Raw genomic sequence first — 7,478 nt, 5'->3', positions numbered from 1 at the left:
TTCCAAATCCGTGTCGGGTCCCACGAGAACAGGGCACGTCCACAAACTTTCAAATTGTAAACTCACATTGCATACTCTAACATTATAAACTCGAACAATATATCCTTTAAACTATGAGCTATACATTGTAACGCTTTAAAATAACACTACAAACTAGTGTTATAGTAAACTATAATGTTGTGAACTCTAACAATATAAGCTATGAGCTATACATTATAACGCTATAAAATAACAATAAACTGGTGTTAAAGATTAGAACACCGTACATTGAAGTGTGATATTTGAATTCGAATTCTTAGCTTCACACCGTGGTCCTCTAGGAATCACAATTTGCTCGTCAGTATGTAACATGTCTGTATGTAATGTATGCATGAGATATGTCTGTATGTAATATGTATGCATGTAACATCTTAAACAACTACGCTGGTTTGGTCGTCTGCGTGCGTATCTGGACGTTAATTTATGCACGGACCCGCCCAAACAGCTAGCTCTGATTCGTCGATAAAAATTAATAAAACAGCCGGCAAAAAGCCACAGCTCACTTTCATTCGACAAATATAAATAAATAAACCTGCCGCACAACAGCGTCTCTTCGGTCAACAATTGCACCTACTTTCACGCAACACCATATTTAGAGTGATGGTCGCAACGCAAAATCTACTGTGGGTACAGTGTTGCTGTTGCACCCGCCGAACACTGCGTCCTGGTGGCGATATCTCCCCAACGAAGAACGTCCGCGGGTGCAACCAAGAACCCTCCACTAATCAGATAGCCACATACATTTTCAATTCCAGAACTTTCAATAAAATCTGTTCATTATTGGTGGGGTTCGGTTCGACGGCCCAGTGGACATAACTGACCACTCTTTCGTACGCAGCTCCATCAATATTGCGCCCATTCCCTTAAAACCACTGTGCTTAATCTTTCATTGGGCCCAAACAAGTGTGTGCAAAGTGGCCCTGCACAGTTCCCCGCCCTACATATCAAACCAGCGCTCGAGAAATTCTGTCGGTGTCGCCTTCAATCTCATTGGACTAATTAATTATCCCTTACATTGAATTGCCTCAAAGTGGCCTGCGTGCTTTGTGGCGGCAGCACGCGTCAGTCAGTCGTCCATTTCCAAACAAGCAGAAGCACACAGAAGGTAAGCGCTGTGTGATAGCATAGGTCTGCCAAGGTCTGCGCCGCAGTGCTGCAGTGCACTGTGGGCGCAGACCCTGCGCTGTGTGAGTGTGGTGTGTATGCAAGTGTGCAAATGGTTGTTACGGTTATATACATATATTTACGTATATACGTATTTTTCTGTAAAAATGGGTGCTGCGTGCTGCGATTAGTGGAGTCCCCAAACAACTTTACCTTACGAGTAGGCAGGGGTCGCTATATGGTGAGTCTTAGCGGACTGAGCTACCAGCTTCACCTGCCGGGACCACGGCCAGTTGCGTAGCGCACCCCTACAGTTTCGGGACTTTCGCCCATGGCTCAATACCCCCATGGGGCAACCCAGCTCACTGTTTGATGGGTACAATGGTTACTTTTCGCTTCATCCGGCTTATTACCATTTAGATGTATTGACCTTGATCACGTCTCCATGGACGGCATAACACCGACAAATAAAATTTTCGAAATAAAAAAACAGCTGGCCCCATAGCGGATCTGTGTGTGTACATACAGACGGAGGATGCAGGGACCAACCTGTGTGCGACCGGAACGGTGCCATTGCTGACCAATGTCACTGTGGCTGGCGCACACGCTCACGCACACCGGAGCTGTGTCTTTGCAATGCAAGGGCATGGTGGATGGTGGAGCGCATATCGATGCTGCGTTACGACTTAAATCACAAAAAACAAACCGCTGCATCTGTAAGTGTGCCAGTGTGCGCTTATGGTGGATAGTGGTGCGTGCGGAAGTGAGGGTCATCTTTGGGTAAAAAAAAAACACTCTGAACACGCAAGAACATAGCTGGCGGTCGCGTAGGGACTTGGTAGCGAGCAGGATAGAGGCACTGTGTCTATTATATTTGTCGTCACAACGTTTGTGCGTCAGTCGGGGGGACTTTATCTGACAGTACCCGTGTGCAACAGTACAGCGAGATATATTGTACAGTGCTTCAGATGTCATGGACTGAGAGGCAACGCGCTTTGCATAGGCTTTCTGTCTAACGGGTCACGTTTGTGTACGCAGACTTCCAGATATCTGACGACAGGCACCACGATGACTACAAGCCGTGGTCGTGGAACGCGGAAAGGGTGCCTAAGCTGCTCAACTATTTCATACTCACCCTCACCTAGGATAATGATTCATCCAAATCCCTATAGCAAGCGAAACAGAGACACACGAGAGGAGCTCGAGGACGCTTTGCACGAAAACCAAATCGTACATGCAACTCCTGCCGCCACCGAGCCCAAGGAGGTCAAAGATCGTCGCCGCAATCGCCGCCGAATGAAGCGATTTCGGTTGAATACGCCAAAGTGAGAGCTTTACTTGGGGAATGCTATCGATGAAGGGCGCATAGAAACCAACGCTGGCAACGACGCAATGGATCAACCAAGTGATATGCAAGATGTCCTCATGGACGTACACGATCATGTCATTTCTCCCGGCGACTTCCACGTGGATCTTGAGGAAGGTAAGCAAGAAGAAGACGACCCTCACTTTGTCATTGCTCGAGCCGCGGCGCGGGAGGATCCACAACTCACACTAGGCCTTCAGGAGTTGCGTCGCCTAAAGCGACGTGCTGAGCAATCTCCGTTTCAACAAGATGCTGAGCGAGCACATCGCGCTGCGCTGGAGGCCCGGCGTCGTTCGAGAATGACTGCCGAGCGACTACTGCATGAACGATATCGTCGCAGTGAATCGGAAGCTGAGCGGCGCCGAAGGTTGACGGAACAGCAGCAAGACGAAGAACGACGTCGCCACAGTGTGCTGGAAGCAGAGCGCCGCGGGAGGTTGACAGAAGAACAGCAGGAGGAAGCGCGTCGACGCCATGCTGAGCTGGAAGCTGAACGTCTCGCCAGGATGATGGAAGAACAACAAGAGGAGATGCGACAGCGCCAGTCCCAACGGAAAATGGAGAGGACAGAAAACGAAGTCGAGGAGACGCTGGAACAGCGACGCGTTCAACGGCGGACCAAGCGCTACAAGGACGCCCTCGCCAACCAAGACGAGTTTGAAGTCTCGAGAGTTTCGGGGAAGAATGTCATCGCAGGAAGACACAAACTACCAGAGCCAACTTCCGTTTGCTCGAAGTGTCGAGCATGGAAGTGGCCGGGCGAGTCTTCGATCACATGCTGCATTGACGGCAAGGTCGCTCTTCCGCCACTCCAGCCTGCACCGGCCATTCTACGCAAGTGGTACCAAGATGAAGAGTTTCGGAAGCAGATACGCATGTACAATCAAGTGTTTGCATTTACGTCGCTTGGTGCGTCTTTCAGCAATCGCCGCTTCGACCCAGTAGCGGAAGAACAAAGTGTCCAAGGGCAGAGAGGCGTGTATACATACCGTATCCAAGGAGCGATGGGCCATTTCTTGGGATCTTTGTTACCATATACGGATCAAGCCGGTCAGACAACGAAGCCCAAGTTTGCGCAGATTTACGTGTATGATCCAGATGTGGAAGCACGAGTGGCTCGCCGACAGGGGATTTTTTGTGGCCTCAACAGAGTCGCGCTGTTGGACTTGGAGCACATGATGGAGGCGTGCAACCCGTTTGCGCGCGAGTTCCTTACGATGGGTCAGCGGATGAGAAGCATGATCGAAGCCGGCGACAATCCCGTCAACGTCGTGTTTCGCCTGCGTGCAAACAACTATGCGGGACCTCGCACGCACAATCTCCCCACGGCCACGGAGGTTGCTGCTGTGTTGGTTGATGACGGCAACGCGGCGAACAACTGAGACTTGCTTCTCTTCCCACGGTCAGGTGGCCTTTTGCGACTACGATTCACTTCAATGTCCTCTCTTGCTCCCTCTCGGGGAACTGGGTTGGACGTACACGGATGAGTACACGAACGGCGCTACGTATCGGAACAAGACGCGAATGGCTCTTCGCGAACATGTTGCGTACCGACTCTACCAGAAGGAAAACGACCAGTCGGTTCTCCACCAAGGCGGGCGACTGTTCCAGCAGTGGGTGGTTGACCAACGTGCCAAGTGCGAACAGGAGAGTCTGCTCTGGGTCGCGGCAAACCAGAAGACACTTCGAGCGGATCTTTACAAGGGAGTTCTGGATGCGTACCTGCATGAGGGCTTGGTTGCATTAGGCGAAAACGAAGGCTTAGTGTCGGAATACGATCGTCACACAGGCATGTTAGTGCATCCAGAGCCAAGCCGCCACCGTCACTTCCTTGATCAAGTCGGACAGCGCGTCCTACTTCCAGCGTCGTTCACGGGTGGTGAGAGATACATGTACTCGCAGTATCAGGACTCCATGGCGATGGTGCGCGAGTTTGGCAAGCCGGATTTGTTCATGACTGTGACGTGCAACCCTCAATGGGATGAAATCACAAAGACGATAGACAGAAACGGACCACACCAAACTGCTCAAGATAGGCCAGATATTGTCGCACGTGTGTGGCAACATAAGCTCAAAGCAGCGTTGAAGGATCTCGATGATGGGGTGTTTGAGCAGCAAATCGCGCGAATCTATGTGGTCGAGTTTCAGAAGCGTGGACTGCCGCACGCTCACATACTCATTATTCTCGCCCATGATGACAAACCCAGGACTCGCCAGGACTTTGACAAGTTTGTGTCCGCGGAACTTCCAGATGCCGCGTGAAGAACAGTGATCTGTACAACACAGTTTTGACCAGCATGATGCACGGCCCGTGTGGAGCCCTAAACCCCAGCTCTCCGTGTATGAAGGACGGCGAGTGCACCAAGGGTTTCCCGAAGGCACTGTCCGAGGTGACACAAACCAACCAGAATAGGTTTCCTGTCTACAGAAGACGCCTGCGAACGGACGGCATGCTCAAGTTCAAGGGCAAGAAATATGACAATGCGACAGTCAATCAATGGGTTGTTTCGTACAATCCATTCTTCTCTCAGAAATACGATTGCCACATCAACGTTGAGGTGTGCTCGAGCATCACGGCGATCAAGTACCTGTACAAGTACGTCTACAAAGGCGATGATATGACGGAAATCAGTGCGCGGGCATTTGGAGATGACGTGAGGGAGTCTGAACACCCTCGATTGAGCGTCTCATAAAAATACATATAACCTCACAAAAATAAACATAAAACAATCACCAAAACATGTCTATTGTGTCCAGCCACTTTCAACTCCCCACCAACCAAGTATATACACACCGCCCGCGAAGCGGGCGGCAACTGCTAGTCATCATAAACAACTATGCTGGTTTGGTCGTCTGCGTGCGTATCTGGACGTTAATTTATGCACGGACCCGCCCAAACAGCTCACTCTGATTCGATGAAAATAAAACAGCCGGCAAAAAGCCACAGCTCATTTTGATTCGATAAAAATAAATAATTAACACGCCCCGAAGAGAGCGATAGCATAGGTTTGGCAAGGTCTGCGCCGCAGTGCTGCAGTGCACTGTGGGCGCAGACCCTGCGCTGTGTGAGTGTGGTGTGTATGCAAGTGTGCGAATGGTAGTTATGCTAATATTACGTTTTTTTATGTAAAAAATGGGTGCTGCGTGCTGCGATTAGTGGAGTCCCCAAACAACTTTACTTTACGAGTAGGCAGGGGTCGCTATACAGTAAGTCTTAGCGGACTGAGCTGGCAGCTTCACCTGCCGGGACCACGGCCAGTTGCGTAGCGCACCCCTACAGTTTCGCCCATGGGTCAATACCCCCATGGGGCAACTCAGCTGACTGTTTGATGGGTACAATGGGTACTTTTCGGTTTATCCGGTTTATTACCATTATTATCTATTGACGTTGATCACGTCTCCATGGACGGCTTGCTGTCTACTTTCGTTGTGTAATTGAAATGTTGTGCATGCTGGTGATGGTAAGGGCATGTGTTGCATAATATGCAGCATGTGTCCGCGTATCATGTTTGCCACGGATGTAGTTGGCATTACTGTACATTTATCATGTTTGGAGTGCCAATCCCATGCACTTGGAAATGTTATAAACTGTCTAAAAAGGTTGCAGCCCGGCCCCCGCCACTGTCACTCTCTGGCCGTTGCACAAGCCATATCGGAATTTGCGACATGCTAAAACAATGAGTACAGTGTGACACCACCCGGGTAACTCCCGGGATCAAAATGGGCATTGGAAAGTGATCGCTTTATTGAGATGATTATGATACTACCACAGGGTATTGTGAACGGTTCAGGAGGAGGAGAGGTCTGGATTTCTAAGTCTCACAGTACCGGTAAGAAGCGCCGGGTGGGGGATGCCCTCCACTGGGGTACAAATTCTGTCATTATTAGTATACGATCATGCAATGTTTCTATCTGCAAGCTGTCATAACTCAAACGATCCCCGTTATTGTTCGATTGAGAGTGACCCACACCTCTGATACCATATGTGAGGAACCCAAAAATCTGATGCATGCGTAAAACACCCACAATGGGAATACGTAAACGTAAAAACACCAACAAAATACATTTTAATATAAGAAAAAAATAGGTGGCCCCATACCGCATCTGTCTGTGTGTGTACATACAGACGGAGGATGCAGGGGCTAACCTGTGTGCGATAGGAACGATGCAATTGCTGTCACTGTGGATGGCGCACACGCTGACGCACACCGGAGCTGTGTCTTTGCGATGCAAGGGCATGGTGGATGGTGGAGCGCATATGGATGGTGCGTTACGAATAAAATAAAACAAAACAAACCGCTGGAAGCAGCCATGCGAGCAGGCTACCTTGAGAGCGATCGCGAATGGGTTTGCCTGTCTGGAAGAAGCCTCGCTCTTTCAGATGCCGTACAACTCTTCGCTACGATTCTGCTGTATTCCATGCCAGCAGATACGAAGGCTCTCTGGGATACATTCTACGACGAATTGGCTCGCGATTACGAGTACCATTACCGCCAGCTGACCAACAAAGAAGAAATGGTAAATCTTCTTAGTTCTTTCGGTAAAGTCACGTAGTAAGGAAGTAATAAAATAAAAAAAATTAAACATAATAAAACAATTCTCACGACGTTTCGGCCACAACGCAAGCAGCCGTCCTCAGGTGAAAACCAGGTCTGTCGAGGCGACAGCGTCTGAATGAAACAGCATACGTGCTTGGAGCATATATATAAGCTGGGTTCGAAGGGGGGGGAAGGGCGCCTTGACAAAATAATTTGCATATCAATATGAATTTAGCATATTCATGGGAAATGCAGGTATGTGATTAGTACTACTTATGCCCGTGCATTATGCAGGATTAGCAACATCAAAGGGAGGGGATATGGGAAATGCAGGTATGTGATTAGTACTTCTTATGCCCGTGCATTATGCAGGATTAGCAGCATCAAAGGAAGGGGATATGGCAAATGCAGGTATGTGATTAGTACTACTT

The 7,478-nt window shown here is 49.3% G+C and overlaps 2 pseudogenes; one reads left to right on the top strand and one right to left on the bottom strand.

Annotated features, from left to right (window-relative positions):
• Positions 1-7,478, bottom strand: part of LOC133361358 (zinc finger protein 836-like) — a 63,456-nt pseudogene that overhangs the window by 32,378 nt on the left and 23,600 nt on the right.
• Positions 2,917-5,252, top strand: LOC133361373 (uncharacterized; annotated as a pseudogene).

Source organism: Lethenteron reissneri, chromosome 72, assembly GCF_015708825.2.
Source record: "Lethenteron reissneri isolate LAM-NWPU_2019-01 chromosome 72, ASM1570882v1, whole genome shotgun sequence".
Taxonomy (NCBI): Eukaryota; Metazoa; Chordata; class Hyperoartia; order Petromyzontiformes; family Petromyzontidae; genus Lethenteron; species Lethenteron reissneri.
Note: the sequence above shows the minus strand (reverse complement) of the source record. Positions and strands in the feature narration are given on the sequence as shown.